General features: G+C 35.3%; 1 protein-coding gene and 1 non-coding gene across 5 annotated transcripts in view; one reads left to right on the top strand and one right to left on the bottom strand.

Annotated features, from left to right (window-relative positions):
- ASXL1 (ASXL transcriptional regulator 1) overlaps nt 1–22,741 on the bottom strand; it is a 60,640-nt gene that overhangs the window by 17,828 nt on the left and 20,071 nt on the right. The gene's annotated exons all lie outside the window — the stretch shown is intronic.
- TRNAS-AGA (transfer RNA serine (anticodon AGA)) lies at nt 16,811–16,883 on the top strand. The gene has a single exon. It is a non-coding gene; the product is annotated as a tRNA-Ser (tRNA).

Below are 22,741 nucleotides of genomic sequence, written 5' to 3'. Positions count from 1 at the left end.
AGCTGACGGTGACCACAGGTCCATGATCCCTCCTCTGAAACCACTGCATCTACGTGTGTTTAAGAATTCAAGATTTCTTAGAATTTCTTTTAATTCTTACATTTTAAATGGCAATATATCATATATTAACACCACCAGCAACCCATAATCAAATACATTAATATTTTTTGAATTAACATGTATACACATATCAATTGAAGTAATAGGTTTAAAGTAACCTTGTTAGTCTAGATCAGTTTTGCCACCAAATGAGCTTCAAAAGACAAATCAGGTTTTTACTGCCAAACAAGTTAGAAATAAATTTTTCCAGTTCTCAAAATATTTCAGATTTCAGTATTGTTAATAAGGAGTTACTGAACCATTAAAAAAGCATGTTTCTTGATAACATTTTTGAAAAGGTTTGGAAGTATTATAATTCTACTTTTCTCATCATAGGTCTAGTATGTAAAGAAAATTTAATGAAAGGTTTTCAAGCCCACAGAGTACCCCCGAATCACCTCCATTTTACCCATTAAAAGGTAGGGAAGTCGTCTCCTAGAAAAATTCTCACACGTTTGCATATGGAGACTACAAAAGTAAAAGGATGATTACTACAGCAATTTTACTATTACAGTTTGTAATAATGAAAAACTGGAAAAATAATGAAAAACCTTAAAATCCACAATAGGGGCCTGGAAAAGTAAAATGAGATATATTTATATGGTATAGTATTAAACAGTAGACCAAAAGAATAAAAATACATCTATATAAACAAACCACACACTTTTCATGAATACCTATGAATAAGAAGGATGCGCATTAAATCAACAACAGTGGTTGGTTGCTACTGGGAAAGACAAGGGCCACAGGCCTGGATGGCACGCAGGGTAACAAGGGTGGGGTTTGGTATGGAAATCAAAGGTATTTCCCACTTTCTCTGCACAAAGGCTGCAGCTTCCATTTAAGCACAGCAAAATGAACACAGTTCTTTGCAAATTCCTGAAGCCTCAATAGAATGACTGCATTTTAAAATGTATAAATACACAAAGAGAAAGAGGGAAGAAAAAGGCCACAGATGATAGATCTCAACAGAATTCTAGAAGATGGAGAGCAGGAAGACAAGAAGTGACCAACTCAGCAGGAGAAAGAAAACTGAAGTCTAAGGCTGCAGAGAGAAAAACCACAAAGAGCAAGCAAGTTATAATGCAAACCCCTCAAGGGGCAGGGATTAAGACGTACCAGGAACCACTGCAAACAGAGGTGAGGCATGGGAATGGAAACTGGAGAACTGGTTGGAAGTCTGAACAAGAATTTAGACCTCTCAGGTCTCTTCTTTGTCCCCAAATAGTCAGGCAATACCCTTCTCCAGCTCCAGAAGGAAACAGGAGATCAATATTCTGACTGGAAAGAGGTTCTGGAATAGAAACCAGCTCAAAGAGTGGGCAGGGAGTGAGGTGCCACATTCTAAACAAGACTAGTAAGTCAAAAACCACATATAAAATGGTTATAGCGCCAGCCCTCCTCCCCAACGTGGTTCCCAAAGCTCTCCAAACAGTGTAGCCCTACATCCCTAACCCCGGCCTACTGTCAACTATCTGCAAGAGATGGGAGGATTCTTCTTCCTGGAAAAAGTAACCAGCCTAAAAGAAAACACCTTTAAGGTTCAGATAATTGGGGGATGCCAAAAAAAAAAAAAAAAAAAATCTAGATTCCCACTCTGTCACAGCCAGAAAATAGTGCCTGCAAGCACAGAATCTGTTCTCACTGTGAATGACCTATCAAGGACTACCAGATATGTAAGCGCTACTGTTATCTGAAGGATAGCAACCAAAATAAAAAAACAAAAGGAGGAACTGAAAGGAAATTGAGATAATGAAGATTTCACAGCAAATGTTTTCACAGAGATAGTCCAAAAACAAGTACAGAATGCCATTTAAAAAAAATAATAAAGGAACATCAGAGAACATGAACAATGTGCTAGTAATTTAAAATGAGACTTAAAAAAAAATCAACAACCAGTAGGTTATTTCCCAGAGAAGTGACTCAAAATAAAGAGAAAATAGGCTGCATCAAGAAAAGTCCCACATACAACAAACAGAAGTTCTAGAAAGAGAAATTAAAAGATCTGAATTTCCAAGTTTAGTAAGGCAAAATGCCCAGCACAATGAATGAAAAAAGACCCATTCCACAGCCCCACACAATGAAATTTCAGAACACAGGATTGAGAAAGAGATCCTAAAATCTTCCCGTCAGAGAAAACACATCACATAACAAAGAAACAGAATGGCATCATCACACTTCTCAAGAGCAGTTTTGGAGAATGTAATAGAAGAACATCTTTTGGAATTCTGAACCAAACTAGTAATTCGTATGAAACATAGATTGAAGACATGGAAGGTCTCAAAAATTTTACCTCCTCTACACCTGTTCTCAGGAAGCAACTGAAGAATGTGTGTTATATAAACGAACAACAAAAACAACGGCCGCAAGAGATACAGGAAAGAGAGGCTATAACACAGGAGAAAGGTGATGAAAATTCCTAAGGTGAGAATCAGAGAAGTCCCAGGAAAACAGCTGTATGCATGTCAGACAAGGTAACTAACTTGCCTCAGTTTGCCTGGGACCTTCCTGATTTTAGCACTACAAGTTCTGTGCCCCAGGAAATTGCTTAACCCTGGACAAACCACAACAGTTGGTTACTCTCCAACAGTCCATACTGGGAACAGAAGAGACAGCTACAGGACCAACCTTCAGAAAGAATGAAATTGATGTGTTTGGCCATATAAGAGGAATTTCACAGCTATTAACAGCTTTAGGCTTCATTTTTTCTGCTTGTAATGCATTTTGGTTTTTATTCCTCATCTTCATTATTTTACTTTTCAAGTAAATGTGAAATATAACATAGTTATAAAAGTCAAAATTACACAAAAGGTCAAACTCAAGAGAATTGACACTGTCCCCTTTATCCCTTTCTTCCCTCCCACCCCGTAACTTTCTACTCCATTCCTACGCATCCCCTGGTTAGGTAACCAATCTTGTTACTTTCCGATTTATTTTTCTTATGTCTCTTTTTACACAAATGATAATATACATATCTAATTTCTCCTTCATCCTTAGACAAAAAATTGCATGCTATAGATAGGCAAAGTGCAAAATACATTTTTTACTTAACAACGTATCCTGGAAATCACTCTTTCTTTTTATAGATATTCTTCCTCATTCTCTTCTCAGCAGCATAGTATGCCAAAATGCAGATGTACCAAAGTTTACTTATACAACTACTTCTCTATGTGCAGGTATTTAGATGGCTTTCAATATTTTACAAATAGAAACCCTGGTGCACTGAATAACCTTGTGAATCTGTACTTTTATATCAGTGAAGGTGTATGTATCTTCAGGGTAAATTCTTGACGTGAAACATGCTGGGTCAAAAGGTAGGTGCAAGTATAATTTTGTTAATAGACAAATTCCCCTCAAAAAAAAGTTGTGCTGATTATCTGTTCCCAGCAACAATGTAAGAAACTGCCTGTTTTCCTACAGCCTTGAGAAGAGAAAATACTGTGATACTTTAAAATTTTTTGCTTTATATATTTCAAATGACTGACACAACCACACTGAAGGGGTGTGGCAGGGGTGGATCTAACCCAAGCAACAAGTTTCTTAAACACAGCATATTAACTACATACACTTGGGCTAAAGAACTAAATGAACTATGAACATACTGAACTCTAGTTAATTTGTTTTTCACAGTGAAATGGATTGGTAATTCTGAAACTATTAAATTTTTATTCTAGAATTGAGCAAATAATTAGCTGTAAAGTAGGGAGCCAAACTTAAACAGCCAAAAATAGAAAGCTTCTATAGAAGAAAAGATAATAAAGTATTTTTGTGTCATGGATAAGAAAGATTTCTAAAAACATTAACTGTGTACTTTTAAAAATTTGATAAAATGGACTTTCTCAAAACTGGACTTCTAATCAGACAGCTTAATGAAAATGAACAGGTAGCCTACTGACTGGGAAAAGAATTTGCAATACATGTATCTGACAAAGGACTTGTATGTAGACTATATTAATTTAAAAATCTACAAATGAAAACCAAAAAAAACCCAAAAACTAATTTTTTAAAAGGGAAGGGCCACTATTTTCTTCCCCAAACTACTCATTCCTTCCATTAGGTGTGTACAAGAAGGGTGGGGAGAGGAGCCCTAGCGGCCAAGAGTAGGACGTCAGAGGCTGAGTGGGGAATAGACAGTATCCACACATGAGGGCCCCATTGCTTGGGAATCAGAGCTCAAGAAGGGTGAAATTTCCAAAGGAGGAATGACAAGGGGTAGGGTATCCAAACCCAAGATGGATGAGGAGGGCGTTTATATGAGAAGGCAGACTGCTGTAGGGGATCAGAGCTTGAGCAGGTGAGGCCATCATCCAGGGGGGCCAACCCAGCAGAGAGTGTTGGAGTCCAAGAGGGGTCAAGAGGGCATCTTCATGAGGGGAGGGCAGCAACAGTGATGGGAGAGAAGATTAGTCATAGAAGAGAGTGGGAAGATTAAACAAGTAAATATATTAGAGATATATTAGAAATAATAGGAAAAATAGGAGTCAGATTCTCACCGCTGGAGAAAGAAGTTACAAACATGGAAAGGGAGAAAAGTAGAATGAACTTTGTAGGCTTGCATTAGAATTTGTGTTATTAGTGCAAATTTATGGCTTTGAATAAAGCTAGACATAAATACAGATGTAAGTGCACATATATATATGTATGTAAATACACTCAAATATTCCTTAGCCTCTTCCTACTGAGAGGAACTGGGATTGGCAAGACCCCAAGAACTGCAAGCATATCTAAAACCTAGATCTTGATTTCTAAATACCACTACACATTAAAAGAACCAGGACTCCATGGAGAAACAATAATAAGGCTACAGCAGGGAAAGTACACAGTGAGCCTAGATCATCTTTTGCCAGAAAGATGACAGTACTCCAAGAATGATGGAAATATGTTAAAGAAACGCAGAAGCCAGAGTGACAAAATTCCCACCAGCCAAATCAGGGACAATTTGAACATCTAAATGAGTAATAATGGATTATAACCCACTGAATAAAACAGAAAACCGTGATTTCAAACATACAAATAAACCAAAATTTAGAAGAATGGGATATCAAAGAGCTTCAAAGCCCCTCCCAAAAAATAGTTACTAAAGAGGGAAAAAGAGGAGGTTTTACAGTGATGAAGTCTGGAAGATGCTCCTTAACCAAGGGATAAAAGTAGGTATCATTAGTAACAGGACAAGATGAAATATGAGCCACCTGACAAGATGCACACAGATCAAAAAGAACATATAAAACTGGCTCTATTCACAAATGACATGATGGTCCACATAGAAAATCCCAAGGAATCTAAAGAAAAAACCTAGAATAAGTGAGTTTATCAAGTTCACAGAATACAGGTCAACACACACACAAAACTCAATACTCTCTGTATGCTAGAAATCAGTAAGTAGAAACCAATGCTAAAAGCACAATACCATTTACAGTAACTTCTTCAAAATTAAATATTATGGTATAGATCTAACAAAACATGTAGACTGTATGCTAAAAACACACACACAAAATGCTAGGTTTGAAAATATCAAAAAAATCTAAAAAAAAAAGACAAGACAAGACATACCATGATCATAGACTAGAAGATTCAACATAGTTAAGATGTCAATTTTCCAAACTGATCAATTAATTCAATGTATTTACTACTAAAATCTCAACAAAAAGTTTCGTAGATATAGTTAAGACAGTTCTACATGGAAAGGCAAAGGTATCAAGAACAGTTGAAACAATTCTGAAAAAGAATAAAGTTGGAGCAATTACACGACCTGATTTTACAGTGTATCATACGGCTGTACAACAGTTATTAAGATAATATGTTACTGACAGAACAGACATATAGATAAATTGAAAAGAGACCAAAAGAACCTTTTACAAACTATGGCCAGGATTTTTTTTTAAAACAGAGGTGAAAAAGTAATTTGACAGAGAAAGGATATTCTTTACAAACAAACGCCGTTCGAACAAGTGGCCACCCATAGGCAAAAAAAAAAAAAGCCAAAAAACAAAACCAAAAAAACCTTAACATAAATGTACACCTAATTAAATAATAAACTCAAAAGAAATTATAGACCTAAATGTAAAACATAAAACTTTTAGAAGAAAATGAGAAAATTTTTATCCAGTTAGGCAAAGAGTTCTCAGACATGAAGCACACAATTACAAAAAAAAATCTATAAACTTTAAAAATTCATAAAGTAGACTTCATCAAAATTCAAAACTTTTCCTCTATGAAAGATATTCCTAAAAAAAAAAAAAAAGAAATTTTTGTATTTACATATACTGGAAGAATATTTGCAAATCACATATCGGACAAATAATTTATATCTACAACACTTCACAATGAATAATAAGAAAACAATCCAATTAGAAAATGGACAAAAGACTTGAACTTAAACACCAAAAAAAAATATTCAAATGGAACAAAAGTACATGGGAAGATATTCAACATAATTAGCCATTAAGGAAATGCAAATTAAAGGCCTTTTGAGATTCTATTATGCAGCTATTTGAATGGATAAAAGTAAAAATATTGACAGTACCAAGCGCTGTTGAGAAAGCAGAACTCATACACTGCTAGTGAGAACAAGAATGGTACCACCACTCTGGAAAACGGTGTGGCAGTTTCAGACTGAGTTAAATACACACATACCATATGACTCAGCAATTGTACTAACAGATATTTATCCCAAAGAAATAACCTGTATGCAAATTATCACAGTAGCTTTATTTGTAACAGCCTCAAACTGGTAACAACCCAAATGCTCTTCAGTGGAAGAGTGAATAAACAACCTATGGTATGCCCATGAAATGGAATACTACCCAATAAGGTAGTAAAAAGGAAGTGCTGATGCACACAACTTGGATAAATCTCAGGCATTATGCTGAGTAAAAAAGCCAATCTTAAAAGGTAATATATTGTATGATTTTAATCCATTCTGGAAAAGACAAAATTATAGTGAGGCCACCTTAGACTATCAAGCATATTAGTGTTCTACTGTTGTATAGAAAATTGCCAAAAAACTCAGTGACTTAAAACAACACACATTTATCATCTCAATTTCCATGGGTGAGGAATCTGAGCACAGTTTGGCTGGGTTCTCTGCTCACTCATAAGTTTCAAATCAATGTGTCAACCAAGCTGCTTTCTTTTCTGGAGCTCAGTGTCCTTTTCCAAGATCACACGGTTACTGGCAGAAAATTTCTTGTGGCCTAGCTGTCATCTGGGGTATTTTACTCAGCTCCTAAGGACCTCTGCAATTCTTGCTATGTGGGCCTCTCACAATATGGCAGCTTACTTCTTCCATCTCTGACCTTCAAATCTTCTTTTAAAGGGTTCACCTGATTGGGTCAGGTCAATTCAAGATTACCTCTCTTTGAGTTAAAGTCAACTGACAAAGGATCTTAAATACATCTGCAAAATCTTTTCATCTCTGCCATATCCTACTGGTGAGAAGGCAAACTGCAAATCTCACTCCCATGCCAGAGAAAGAGATTATAGAGAGGAATGTGTTATTAGGGTCATTTTAAAATTCTGCCTAACAGAGCCAGCCCCCCAGCCAATCCCTCCAGCTGACCATGGATACCTGAGAGATCTAGCCCAGATAATCTCAAATAATCTGAACCATATCATACCAGAAAGATAGCCCATTCAACCAATTCTCACAAGGAACTGAAGTTAAACATACAATTGTTGTTTCAAAGCATCACATTTGGGATGACTTGTTACACAGCAAAAGCTAACTGATTTAAAATGTCTAAACTATTTTACCAAACAGAAGAATCAGAAGGTGATCAAGAATTAGGCACAATAACTGCAGTAACTGAAAAATTGTGCTCTACACTGGAATTTGACACAACATTGTAAAATGACTATAACTCAATAAAAAAATGTTAAGAAAAAGCAGGCACAGGTGTGTCTATCGATGGGGCCAGTAACTGCCAAAATAAAAAGCACATAAATGCATATTTTAATCCAAAAACATAAGAAATGAAGCCTTACCCATTCTGTATATAGATTGATACTGTTGCCCTTTCTCAAGTCTACATCAGCCCTACAACATACTCAGTATCCTGAAATTCTTTTGTTTTCAGCATGTTTCATATGTATAGTCAGGTGGATTAAGAGAGTTTATTATCTAGTTTTAACCAAGCTTACAAACATTACCACAAAGAGAAGACAGTTTTGAAGTAATACTGATAATGCAAGTACAAGGGACACTGAGAAAACAGAGCTGATCTTTTTACACCAAGAATATAAACTCTTCATCAGGTAAGTAAACGATGAGCAATCATACCCAAAAAGAAGTCAGCCCAAAGCATTCAAAGATAAGATAACTAGATGAGACTAGCTGAAAAATAATAGATCCTCTACCATTTAATAATTCCATTCTAAAGTTAACTATAATCACTTTAAAAAACAAAGTATAATTTTATAATACTTTAAAATTTGTTTTAGGGTGTACTTCATAATGGACATACTTATAAAAGATACATATATTTATAACTTACATCTAGTGGTATATATATATATATATGTATAATGTGTAAATGAACAAGTGTATGGTATATATACACACACACACACATGCACACAGGTTTTTTTATTACCACTGGGGGAATAATTTTTTTTTAAATGTGAATCCCACTGCTGTAGGCACTGAAAAGCAACTCAGTGGCATTATCAAAGTTGTAATTTAGAATCACTTTGACAGCAATGTGAACACTACATTAGAGACGGAAAGAATTTGAAAACTGGAGTACCAATTAAGAGACTAACGCAACAGTTAGGCCAGATGGTAATTATTGCCTGAGTAAAAATCTTAGAACTGTAAGGAAAAAGACTGTTATGAGCATTAAATAAGAATGAATGAAAAGAACATATACAGGTCATTTTTGTAAAAGAAAGAAAAGGAAATTAAAAAATCTGTACAGCTTTATAAAAACAAAGGCAGGAAGGAACCCTACCTAACAGCTAAAAACAAAGACTCAAAAAGATACATTTCCAAGTAACTTTATCTGCATTTCAGAACAAAGCTCAAAAATACTGACATGAATACAAAAATATCCAGACAAGAATCCAAGGAAAACTTCACAATGAATGTCATCCAACAAAAAACTACTAGGAATGCAAACAACCAAAAAAATTTGATCCATAACAACCAAAAAAAAGGGAGAGAGAGGGGAAAAAAACAGACCCCAAAATGACAAATGAAATAACTACTGGAGAGGATACTGAAAGTTATTACAAGCAAATCTTGCAGATTCTGTGGGCTTAGATCCAGACCACCACAATAAAACGATTATCATAGTAAAGCAAGTCACACAAAGTTTTTGGTTTCCTAGTGCATATAAAGGTTATGTTTATGCTACACTGTAGTCTATTAAGTGTGCTATATAGCATTATATCTAAAAAACAGCGCACATGCCTTAATTTTAAAAAATTTATTTGGTAAAAAATGCTAACCATCATCTGAGCCTTAAGCGAGTCATAAACTTTTTGCTGATGGAAGGTCTTATCTCGTGATGGCTGATGAGTGGTCAGAGTGGTGGTTGAAGGCTGGGGTGGCAATTGGCAATTTCTTAAAATAAGACAGTAAAGTCTGCCACAGCAACTGACTCTTCCTTTCATGAATGATTTCAATGCTGTTAAGCATTTTACCCACAGCAGAAATTCTATCAAACATGTAGTCAATCCTCTCAAACCCTGCCACTGCTTTATTAACTAAGTTTATGTAGTATTCTAAATCTTTTGTTGTCATTTCAACAATCTTCACAGCATCTTTACCAGGAGTAAACTCCATCTTTCTTTGCTTATCCATAAGAAGCATCACCTCATCTGTTTAGGTTTTATCATTAGACTGCAGCAATTCAGTTCCATCTTAAGGCTCCACTTCTAATTCTGCTATTTCCACCACATATGCAGTTACTTCTTCCATGAAAGTCTTGAACCCTTCGAAGTCATTCATCAGGGTTGGAATCAACTTCTAAACTCCTGTTAATGTTGATATTTTGACTTCTTCACATGAATCACAATTGTTCTTATTGGCATCTGGAATGGTGAATCCTTTCCAGGTTTTCAATTTACTTTGCCAGGATCTATCAGAGGAATCACTATCTAATGCAGCTACAGCTTACAAAATGTATTTCTTAAACAATAAGATTTGAAAGTCAAAATGACTGCTTAATTCATGCAGAAAGGATGTGTTAGCAGGTATGAAAACATTAGTCTTGTTATACATCTCCATCAGAACTCTTGGGTGACCAGGTGCACTGTCAATGAACAGTAACATTCCAAAAGGAATCTTTTTCTCTGAAGCACTTAGGTCTTAACAGTGGGCTTAAAATATTCAGTAAACCATGTTATAAACCGATGCGCCGTCATCCAGGCTTTGTCGTTCCATTTCTAGAGCACAGGCAGAGTAGATTTAGCATTCTTAAGGGCCCCATGATTTCTGGAATTAGTAAATGAGCACTGGCTTCAACTTAAAGTCACCAGCTGCATAAGACCCTAACAAGAGTGTCAGCATGTCCTTTGAAGCCAGACATTGACTTTTCCTCTCTAGCTATGAAAAGTCCTAGATGGCACCTTCTTCCAGTATAAGGCTGTTTCATCTACATCAAAAGTCTGTTATTGAATGGAGCCACCTACAGTAATTATCTTAGCTAGATCTTCTGGATAACTTGCTACAACTTCTATATCACACTCGTGGCTTCATCTTGCACTTCTATGTTATGAAGACAGCTTCTTTCCATAAACCTCACGAACCAAACCGTTAACTTCAAACTTATCTTCTGCAGCTTCCTCACCTCTCTCAGTCTTCACAGAACTGAACAGAGTTAGGGCCTTGCTCTGGATAAGGCTTTGGCTTAAGGAAATGCTGTGGCTGGTTTGATCTTTTATCCAGACCACTAGATTTTTCTCCACATCAGCAATAGGCTGTTTCATTTTCTTATCATTTCTGTGTTCACTGGAGTAGCAATTTTAATTTCCTTCTAGAACTTTACCTTTGCATACACAACTTGGTGAATTATTTGGTGCAAGAGGCCTAGGTTTCAGCCTGTCCCAACTTTTGATGTGCCTTCCTCACTAAGTTCAATCATTTCTAGCTTTTGAGTTGAAGTGAGAAACATGTGACTCTTCTTTTCACTTGAATACTCAGAGGTCATTCATTGTAGGGTTATTAATTGGCCAAATTTCAATATTGTTATGTCTCAAGGAATAGAGAGGCCCAAGAAGGAGAGAGATGGGGGACCAGCTAGTTAGTGGAACAGTCAGAATACGCACAAGCTCAATTAAGTTTGTTGTCTTACAGGGGTGCAGTTGATGGCACCCCAAAATAATTACAATAGTAACATCAAAGATCACTGATCAGAGACCATAACAAATATAATAGTAATGAGAAAGTTTAAAATATTGCAAGAATTACCAAAATGTGACACAGAGACATGATGTGAGCAAATGCTGTCAGAAAAATGGTACCAACAGACTTGCTTCACACAGGGTTGCCATAAACCTTCAATGTGTAAACAATGCAATCTCTGCAAAGCACAATGAAGCAAAGCACACTAAAACAATGTATGCCTGTATAACTATAATTGAGCACATTAACTAGAGACATGTAACACATTAAAAAAAAATCCGAATAGAACTAACACCTTGGTGAACATGAGGATGTAACAGTAGAAACTACCCAAAACAAAGAAAGTAAAAAGACTGGAAAAAATACGAACAGCATTATCAATAAATTTTGGAACAACAAGAGGCCAAATATATATGTAATTATAGTCTTCAAAGAGGGTGGGGACATGGAGAAAAATATCTGAAGAAATAATGGCTGAATATTTATCAAACCTGATCCAACCAAGACACTTAGAAATCCAGGCACAAGACACATGAAACAAACCACACTAAAGCACATCATAAACAGACTACTGAAAAGCAGTAATGAAAAGAAAAATCTTAAAATTAACAAAAAGGAGGAGAAAAGATACATTACTTGCTTAGGAACAAAGACCAAAATAACAGCAGACATATCAGAAATATTACAAGCCAGAAACAGTGAAGCAATGCCTTTAAAGAACAGAAAGAAAAAAAAAAAAAAAACCCAACCTAGAATTCTGTATCTAGCGAAAATATCCTTTAAGAAGGGGAAATAATTTTCAAACACATAAATGTTTTAAAATACCATTGCCAGCAGCCTAGCGCTACAAAAAACATTACAGAAAGTCCTTCTGGCGGAGTGAAAATAATACTAGATAAGAATACAAATCTACACATAGACCATGAAGACCACCAGACATGGAAAATATGTAGGAAAAATAAGACTTTTTTTCTTATTTCTTAAATCTCTCTAAAGACTCTCAAAAGCACTGCTTAAATAAGAAAACTAGTAACAATGTACTGTGGAGTTTATAACATCTGTGGAAGTGAAGTGTCTGATAACAACAGCACAAAGACTGAGGGAGAATGTGGACACACACTGCTATAAGGTTCTTCAAATACAGGTACAGTGGTATAATAGTACTTGAAGGCAGACTGTGATGTTAAATACCTATACAATAAACACTAAAGCAACCACTAAAACAAAATAAAGAGGTTCAACTAAGAGAAAAAGGGGAATCAAAAAAATATGTTTTTAAATCCTTAATGCAAAGGAAGGCAAAAAAGAAGGAAAAGCAAACAAAGAACAGATGGGACAAACAGAAAACAATGAACAGAATGGTAGATTTAAACTCCGTAACATCAGTAATCATATTAAATGTAAATGGCCTAAACACTTCAACAGAAAGGCAGAGATTATCAAATTGGATAAAAGCAACCCAACTGTATGGCACCTGCAAAAACAAACAAAAAACCAACTTGAAATATGAAGACACAGGCTAAAAGTAAAAGGATGAGAAAAAATATATACCATGCAAACACTAATCAAAAGAAAGCAGGAGTGGCTATATTATTATTGAGATAAGTAAACTTTGGAGCAAAGAATATTACCAGAGATGAACACAATCATTTAAAAATGATAGAGGAGCCAGGGAACGGTATAGCTCAAATGGTAGAGGGCATGCTCAGCATGCATGAGGTCCTGGATTCAATCCCCAGCACCTCCATTAAAAAAGTAATTAATCTCCTCCCCCCAAAAAAGAACTGAAAAAATGATAGAGGAGTCAGTTCCTCAAGAGGAACCTAAATATTCATAGACTTTTTAATTGAATTTCTAAATACATGAAGTAAAATTTGACAAAACTAAAAGAAGAAATAAATCAACAATTAAGAGATTGCAACATCCTCTCTATATAGTTATAATTGCTAGAATAAGTAGAAAAATCAGTTAAGAATATATGCAGAAGATTTGAACAATGTTATTTACCAACAAACTACTCAAGATTTACAGAACACATCAACTCAAAAGAACAGAATACACACTCTTTTCAAGTAATGTGAAACATTTATCAAGACACAATATATTCCAAGGCCATAAAACAAGCCTCAATAAATTTAAAAGGATTCAAATCATACAAGGTATGCTTTCTACCACAAGGGAATTATATTAAATATCAATAAGAGGGGGGCAGGGTAATAGCTCAGGGGTAGTGCATGCTTAGCATGTATGAGGTCCTGGGTTCTATCTCCAGTACCTCCATCTAAAAAATCAAAGATTTCTGGATACTCCCCAAATACATAGAAACTAAATGTCATGCTTCTAAATAACCAATAATTTAAAGAAGCAAGCAAAAAAAAAAAAAATTAAGAAGATATTTTGAACTAAATGAAAATAATAATACAACATCGAATTTTGTTATATACATTCTTAGAAAAGAAAGAAGGTCTCAAATACCTCAGCTTTCATCATGAGAAAAATGGGAAGAAGGGAGCAAATTAAACCGTAATCAAGCATAAGAAAAGAAATAAAAGGAGCAGAGAACAAAGAAACAGAAAACAGAATACAACAGAGAAAAGTCAGTGAAATCAAAAGCTGATTTTTGAGATAATTACTAAAACTGATAAACCACTAGCCAGACTAATCAGGTGAAGACAGAAGACACAAATTACCAATATCATGAAGAGAGCAGTGACATCATTACAGATTCAACAAATATTAAAAGAGTAATAAAGAAACATTATGAACATCCTTATGACAATAATTTTGACAATCTGAATGAAATGGACACAAACTACTAAAATTCACCCAGGAAGAAAGAGATAACCTAAACAGCCATATATCTATAGAAGAAATTGAATTTATAATTAAAGAATCTCCAGGTTCAGGTGGCTCCATTGGGGAATTCTATGAAAGAAAGAAATAATACCAATTCTATAAAAATTCTTTCAGAAAATCTAAAAGGAAAAAATATTTCCCAATTGCCATGGTCTGAATGTGTCCCCCTCCACCAGATTCAAATGTTAAGAATCCTTATGACCAGTGTGGTAGTGATAGAAGGTGGGGCCTCTGGGAGGTGATTAGGTCATGAGGGTGGATTATTAGTATCCTTACGAATGGAATTAGCACTCATAAAAGAGATCCCACAGAGCTCCCTAGCCCTTTCAACCACATGAAGGTACAAGAGGAAATCTGCAACCCAGGAGAGGGCCTTCATCCTACTATGCTAGCGCCCTAATCTTGGACTTCTAGCCTCCAAAGCTGTGAGAAATAAATTTATGTTGTTTATAAAGTACCCAGTCTGTGGTATTTTGTTATAGCAACTCAAACTAAGACACTATTTCATTCCACAAGGACAACATTACTCTTAAAAGAAAACTACAGTCCAATACACCTCACAAACAGAGATGCAAATATTTCCACTGTTAACAATGTTAAATGTTAACAATAGCTGAATCTGGATAAAGGGAATAAGAGCATTTTTATACCATTTATCTTATCCTTGCAACTTTCCTGTGAGTTGAGAATTATTTCCAAATACAAAGATTTTAAAAAATGACAATACATAAAAAGTTGTTAGCCCAGTTCCTGGAACAAATTAAGAGCTCAATAAGTGCTAACTATAGTTACCTAGTTCAACAGCTCATATTATAGATGATGAAACTGAGGCTCAGAGAATATAAGAAATGTATCCAAAGCCATCCAATTAGTTAATGACTAAAACTCCAGTCTCAAGGATCAGCCTTTCCCCTACTCCCTGACTACCGTACACATAATTTCATAATGACTCATTAACTTGTTTAAAACAAAACAAAAGCGGGAAATACACTTCTGGTTCTTTTTCTAGTTATGTCCTAATACGCCTAAAGGAAAAATATCCCCACCACACAATCACAAAAAGGACATTTTGTGGAACTTCACCAAAAGTTTAGGATTAGAAAGGAGGGTAAGAAGGTGGGATCTTGGTCTGAGCTAAGAAGATAAGATAAATAGATTCACTGATCACAGAGGAATATTAGGAGAGATAATGAGAGACTGTGATCTGGAATATATTACCCTGATTCTGTCATGGTAGGAGAAAAGACAGGATTACTAAGGGAAAGTGGTAATGTGATCTAGCAGCTGACTGCCTGTGGGAGAAGAAAAAGAAATCAGGAGTAATCAGGTTTTGAATCTGGGTTACTGAGAAGACAGTGAGGGCATAGACAGGAACAGGAAACATAAGAGGAAGGCTGACTTGTGATGTCAGTAAGAGGATGCTAGATGAAGAAAGAGGTGGGTTTGTGATACCAGTGGAATCTTGGAAATGTCCTTTTGGATATGCAGATCTGGAGTCCTTGAATTACAGATATGGGCATCTGCCCACTCGGCTGGGATAGCTGAAGATTAGATCACTACAAGAAAAGATGAGGAATCTTTTCTCTATCCCAAGATATATCTAAACTCCTCAGAAACCAGCAGCGGGCCACCACAGTCATTCCTTCCCAGAAGAACTGCTGATGAGAAAGAACTGTGCTACAGCACAAGGCAATAAAAGGCACTCTGATCAATCAAGCTGCAAAGGGCTCATTAACGATGTCAACTGATAGATCCTTTCAGCCTGACAGTGCTTTGTAAGCAAGGTAAAACAATCTCAGTCACACCATAGCTGCATCACCAGTAGCATGATTCTAACAGAACTCAGAAACTTTTTGTGTTTTAGTGAGTTACAGGATGTAGCTACAAGTGAGTAAACGTGCCACAGATCTTTCAGTGAATACAGCAGAAAGGCCTGACACAGCAGCACTCATCTACCAATCCAAACACATTTTAAAAACTGCAAAATACAGCGCGCACACACACACAGGCAAGCCTAAAAGCAAGAAAGGGAAATTCACTGACGCTAGAAACAAGCGACTCAAAGCCAAATAACTAACAGGGCTACTAAAACCAATACGGGGCTTGAGGCTTAGGACAGGTGTTTTAATGCCTGCAAGAAACTTAAGAGACAAGAAACTGAAAATGAATCAGATGCATAAAACATCAAAAGCCACAAACTACACAGGAATAACAGAACTCCAATTTCCAGTCCACAAAAAAGAATTTCACCATTTGCCAGAAGTCAGAGGTAAAAATGTCACCTCTCAGAATATGAAACCCCATGATCATAAGTATGGGTTTCAAAAATCACTGCACCCAAGCAGTCCAGGAACCCAAGCCAAGAAATTAGCCTAAGCCCAGGAATGGCACTAAGGGTTCAGCAGAAGCTCAAAACTTCCTTAAAGGGATACCTCCACAACCTGACTCATAAAAAATAAATCCCACAGATGATAAGCATGTAAGTCAAAATTAAAAACTATATAGGTGGGGGGAGGATATAGCTTAGTGGTAGAGCACATGCTTAGAAAGCATGAGGCCCTGGGTTAAATCCCTAGTATCTCTGTTAAAAATAATTAAGTAAATAAAGAAATAAACCAAATTACCTCACCCACCCCCAAAAATAAAATAAACTATATAAAGAAATAAAGAAATGAGCCATCAAAGACAGGGAGGGTCTTAAGAGACACAAGAAATAGGCAAACTCAGACCTCAAGATCCAAGTAAAACAGATTTTAAATTTTAAAATTTAAATTTTAAATTACTATGTTTAGAATGTACAGAAATAAAATTAGAAAGAAAAACACAAGAACAGGACAGAATGAGAAAATGCAAATTTCAAAAAGAATCAGGTAGAAAATCTAGAAATAAAAATGTGATGTATAAAGCTGAATGCTCAGTCAAAACTAAAGAATTAGTAAACTGTATTCCTTATCTGAAATCATCTCACCAAATGTAGCACAAAAAGATAAAGAGACAGAAAATATGATAATACAGAAGACAGAATGAGAAGTTTTTAACACAGAGAAATATCAATGTCAGAAGAGGAAGCAATAAGATGATATTCAAAGACATACTGGCCAAGACTGAATACATGAGTTTTCAGATTTCCTGGGTAACTTACTCAAATATACACTACAGCAAAACTGCACAACAATATAAAGACAAACATAAGCAGTAAAAGCAACCAAAAGAAAAGAATGATTATAAAGTAGCAACAGACACCAGACTTCTCAAATGCAAGAACAGATGCCAGAAAACAAAGGAATGACATCTTCCTATGAGGGAAAATAACAACTGCAAATCATTACACTGGTAAAAGGCCACCTTAGAGTAACTGAACAGAGGCCTTAAGATATAAAAGGTAGCTTATTACTTACAGATCCAAACTGAAAGAACTAGATAAATGGTGTACATTAATACAAAAGAAATTAAACACAGAATGAAGGAGTGGGATTCAAGAAGCAATGGTAAGCCAATAAATCTGTAATATCTCAACATAAATACTATAATTTTTAAACATTTTTAATGCCTACCTTTGAGAGAGTTAGAAGGTGGAACTTTAGAACTAGAGAAAAGCATGGGAGAGGTGAAACATTCAGAATTAAAACATTTTAAAATGCAATTATTGTTCATGACAGATAGATATTCAGCTTAGACTATTAAGCATTTTTGTAAAGGTAACCTGTATGACAAAAATAGAATAAACAGCTTCCAAGCCAGCAGAGGGTAAAAAAGAAGAATTCCAAAAATGAGTCCATGCAACAACATGGATGAACCTTGAAGATATTATGCTAAGTGAAATAAGCCAGTCACAAAAGGATAAATATTGTATTATTCCACTTATACGAGGTACCTAGAGTAGTCAAATTCACAAAGACTAAAAGTAGAAGGGTGGCAGTCTGGGGCTTGGAGGAGGAAGGAATGGGGAGTTAGTGTTTAATGAGTTTCAGTTTGGGAAGGTTCTGGAGAGGGACAGTGGTGACTGCTGCACGACAACATGAATGTACTTATTAATGCCACAAAACTGTATACTTGAAGAATAGTTAAAATGATAAATAGTGTTATGTATATTTTTACCACAGTAAGAAAGGAAAAAAAATTACTTTTTAAAGTGATTTCAATAAAAGCCAGGAACAGAGCAACAACACAATAAAAAGCATATTAAGTGTTTAAAAATAAACAAACAAACAAAAAAAGACAAAACTATCTTAGTAATAACAATAACTGTAAGTGGATTTAATTCACTTTTTAAAATGTAGAAACTCTAGACCAAATACTAAAAAACAACCCAGCTATAACCTATTTATAACAAAAGCAAAAACAATAATAGAGAAAGGTTCAAAATAGAAGAATTGAAGATGATATAAAAACCATATTCCACCCAAAAGATAAAAGAATTTAAAGCAGAAGCATTAATATGGATAATGAGGGACATAAAAGAGGCAACCCAAAAGGTCTAACAGTCAGAAAACTGAACTCACACTGTGGTAGCTAGTTTCCAAAAATGACCCCAAGAAAGGAAGCTGCCTGGGTATTTCTGTCCTCCCACTGAATCTGGGCTGATCTCTTGATTTGCTATGCACAAGGGAATGTGGTAGAGGTGGCCATGTGCCAGTCCTGGGTCTGAGCCTTAAGAATGTCTGACAATTCCTGCTTTTTACACTTTTGAGAGCCTTCAGCTGCCATTTAAGAAAGTTGGAAAGTCTTGCTGGAGAAATAGCATAGGAAGGACTGTGAGAAAGGGAAAAGCCCCAAGACCACATGGAAAGAAAGGCTAACCATCCCAGCAGCATCCAAGCTAAGCCCTACCTTCCAGCCATTCCTGCCAACCTGCCACAAGTGTCTTGGACCTTTTAGTCGAACAGAGCCCCATACGTCTGAAACTCCACCTCAAGTGGAGCTGAAGAACCACCCTACTAAAAGCCCAGTCAATTCACAGATTCATGAGATATAATCAAACTGGTTCCTGTTTTAAGATACTAAGTTTTGCAGTGGTTTATTACACCATAATATATAACTAAAAATACAAACAACATAGCCTCAAAATATATAAAGGAGAAACTGACACATCTACAGTTAAAAAGAGGGATAATTCTCAAATTGATATATAAAGCAAATAAAAAATTAAAAATACAGATTTAAAAACTTAATTTAAAAACCTGACTGATAATACATATAGACATAAAGTAGACAAGTAATTAAAAAAAAATGCTACTAAAGCATACCTTAAACACTTTAAAAACTGACCACATACTAAGCCAGAAAAGAAGTCTCAACAGAAGCCAAAACACACATACTACTTCTTTGACATTGATCTAAAAAAAAAGAAAACAGAAGGAGGGAAACAATCTATGTATTTGGAAACTTTTCAAAAAAACTTTAATTAATGAATTAAATAAAATTTCTTAATAGAAATCTCAAAAGTATTTAGAACTAAATTAAAAAAGCATACATAACAAAACTTGTGGGGCCATGTCCAACAGTAGGGTACATAAATATACCCTTTCTCAATCTATCTGGGTTAAAAGACTGGCTTGGGAGTTTTTTTCCCAATCCATCAAAGACCAGTATGTGGTCCTACTGCACATGACTAGTACACATGACTCACTGTGTGAGCATAAGAACACCCAATGTGATCTTCACTCTAGAACAGAGGGAGATGAGTCCACCCATCATGCTCAGATATTGCAGCAATGTCAAATTGTGAAAAAAGCTTCTAAACACTCCCAACTTCTGTACTTATCTCATCGCAGACAGGAACAACAGTTCACCAAATGACACTAGTCTGTGGATCACATTTTGAACAGTACTGACAACTGCAAATTCACAAAATATGGTACTATACCGCTGTAAAGAGGAATGAATAATCTCTCTTTGTATGACTATGGAGTGATCTCCTGGACGTACTGTTAAGTAAAAAAAGTAAAGTGGGGAAAAGTGTGTATGATGCCATTCTAAAAAAGGAGGAGGACACAAATACAAATATGTTATTTGTTTGTATTTCTAAAAAGGAAGGAAAATAATAAAAAACAGATTAAATAAAATGCTCACCCATAGGGAAAACGAAATAGGTAAAGGGGATTGGGAAGGAGCTAGAATTCACAAACTAAACACTGTGCTGTGTGTTTAACCATACATATTTTACATCATTATAAAACAAAATTAAAATTTATAAAGGCAACTCCTTAAAAAAAAACTAATAAACCAAACTGTGTATCAAGTTGATGGCATAACCATACACAAAGGAATCATTTCAAGTGATGTTTAAATATTTTAAATATTTTTAAATATTTTAAATATTTTTAAATAGCAGTGATGTGTAAAATCCCCAGTAAGATTTACCCTAAGGCCAACAATACTAAAAACCCTTTAGAGTAATCATATTGGTGGTGGTGCTGGCATTGTCATCCTGAGAATATTGGAAAAAGCAAATGAGTAATTATGTGGTTTCACCGCGAACCAGAATTTCCACATGACAAAGGAAGTACACATAATAAAATTGACTTTCGTCAATCAAAAAAACCCTACAGTCTTGAATTTGAATTGGAATTATCAGTAAGAACTCATGAAATATTTTATCTTAAAAACATATATACATTTGTACATGTATACAGATGTAGGGGGTCCCAAGCAGAGCACAGGAAGTTTCCTGAGCTGAGACAGAGATCAAAGTTCTGGTAGGCTGAGATGGCTGGAAGTTGCAAAACAGAATTCCAGAGAGGAGGAAGCTATGTAGAAAAAGACTTCGAAAAATGTACACTATATATATATATATATATATATATATAGTGAAATTCCGTAAGGCTGGGCAATGAATGGCTGAGTAATTCCCAGAGTAAAAGGCCTAGAGACAGAGTTATGACTAGCCAGAGTGGAGGGACACTATTAAACATCTGAGGTATTTGGTAGAGACCCCGGAGGGACATACTTTAGTAGGAGAATTAAACCATCCTTTAGAGAAAAGGCTACTCTAGACCTACCAAAACAAAACTTAAAAACAAGCCTCAAAGGGAATAAATCAATCCACAAGTAACCTAAAGACTTGCCAAAATAAAGCCAGGCATTCTTGAAAGGAAGATAAATTGTAGCACCCAATAATGTAAAATTCACATTGTCAGCACCCAAACAAAAACCACTAGATATGCCAAGAAGCAGGAAAATGTGACTCATAAGCAGAAGAATCAATAGCAAAAGACCCAGAAATGACAGGAGATGGAATTAATAGACAAAGATTTAAAATAGCCACTATAAATATACGCAATAATCCAGGATTAAAAGAAAGAATAAGCACAACGAGAAAAATGAAGATACAAGATCTTATGGTAGCTCACAGAGAAAAAAATGTGACAATGAATGTATATATGTTCATGTATAACTGAAAAATTGTGCTCTACACTGGAATTTGACACAACATTGTAAAATGATTATAAATCAATAAAAAATGTAAAAAAAAAGAAAAATGAAGATATTAAATAAACAAATGGAATTTCTAAAGATAAAAAATACAGTATCTGTAATGGAAAATTCACTGGATGAGATTAACAGCAAATTAAATACTGGAGAAGAAAAAGTCAGTAGCAACAGAAAGCATTCAAAATGAAGCAGAGAGAAAAAAGACTGGAAAAAATTAACAGGCAGGAAAAGGAAGAAAAAAGAAAGAAAACAGGACAAAGAGAAAACAAAGAGCTAGATGGAAGATTTAATCCAAAGGTATCAGTAATCACATTAAATGTACATGGTCTAAGCATCCCAATTAAAGAGGCAGAAATCATTAGACTGGATAAAAATAAATAAAACCCAACCAGAAATATAAAGAAATCTTAAATATAAAAGACAGATAGGTACTATAACAGTAGAAGGATGGAAAAAATACACCATGCAAAAACTAATTGTAAGACAACTGGATAAGCTATATCAATATCAAAATAGATTTCTGGGGGAAAATGAAATGATATTGCCAGAGGAAAAAAGAAAAGCTGTTCATATATGGTAGGTCCCCCTTACCTGTGAAGGATATGTTCCAAGACCCCCAGTGGACACCTGAAACCAAGATAGTACCAAATCCTATGTATGGTATGTTTTTTCCTATATATACACATACCTATGATAAAGGTTTAATTTATAACTTGGGCACAGTAAGTGATTAATAACAATAATAAAATAGAACAATTGTAACAGTAGAGTAACACAAGTTACGTAGATGTGGTCTCTCTCAAAATTATCTTATGGCACTGTATTCACCCTTCTTCTTGTGATGATAAAATGACTACATGAGATGAAGTGAGGTGAGTGATGTAGGCATTGTGATGCAATGTTAGGCTACTACTGACCTACTACTGACTACTGATCATCTGCTTTGGGTGATCCTAAATCACCAGAGCCATGACGACATCAGTGATTGGATGCCAGGAGCAGACAATA

This window comes from Camelus bactrianus, chromosome 19, assembly GCF_048773025.1.
Source record: "Camelus bactrianus isolate YW-2024 breed Bactrian camel chromosome 19, ASM4877302v1, whole genome shotgun sequence".
NCBI lineage: Eukaryota > Metazoa > Chordata > Mammalia > Artiodactyla > Camelidae > Camelus > Camelus bactrianus.
This window is presented reverse-complemented; position numbering and strand designations above follow the sequence as displayed.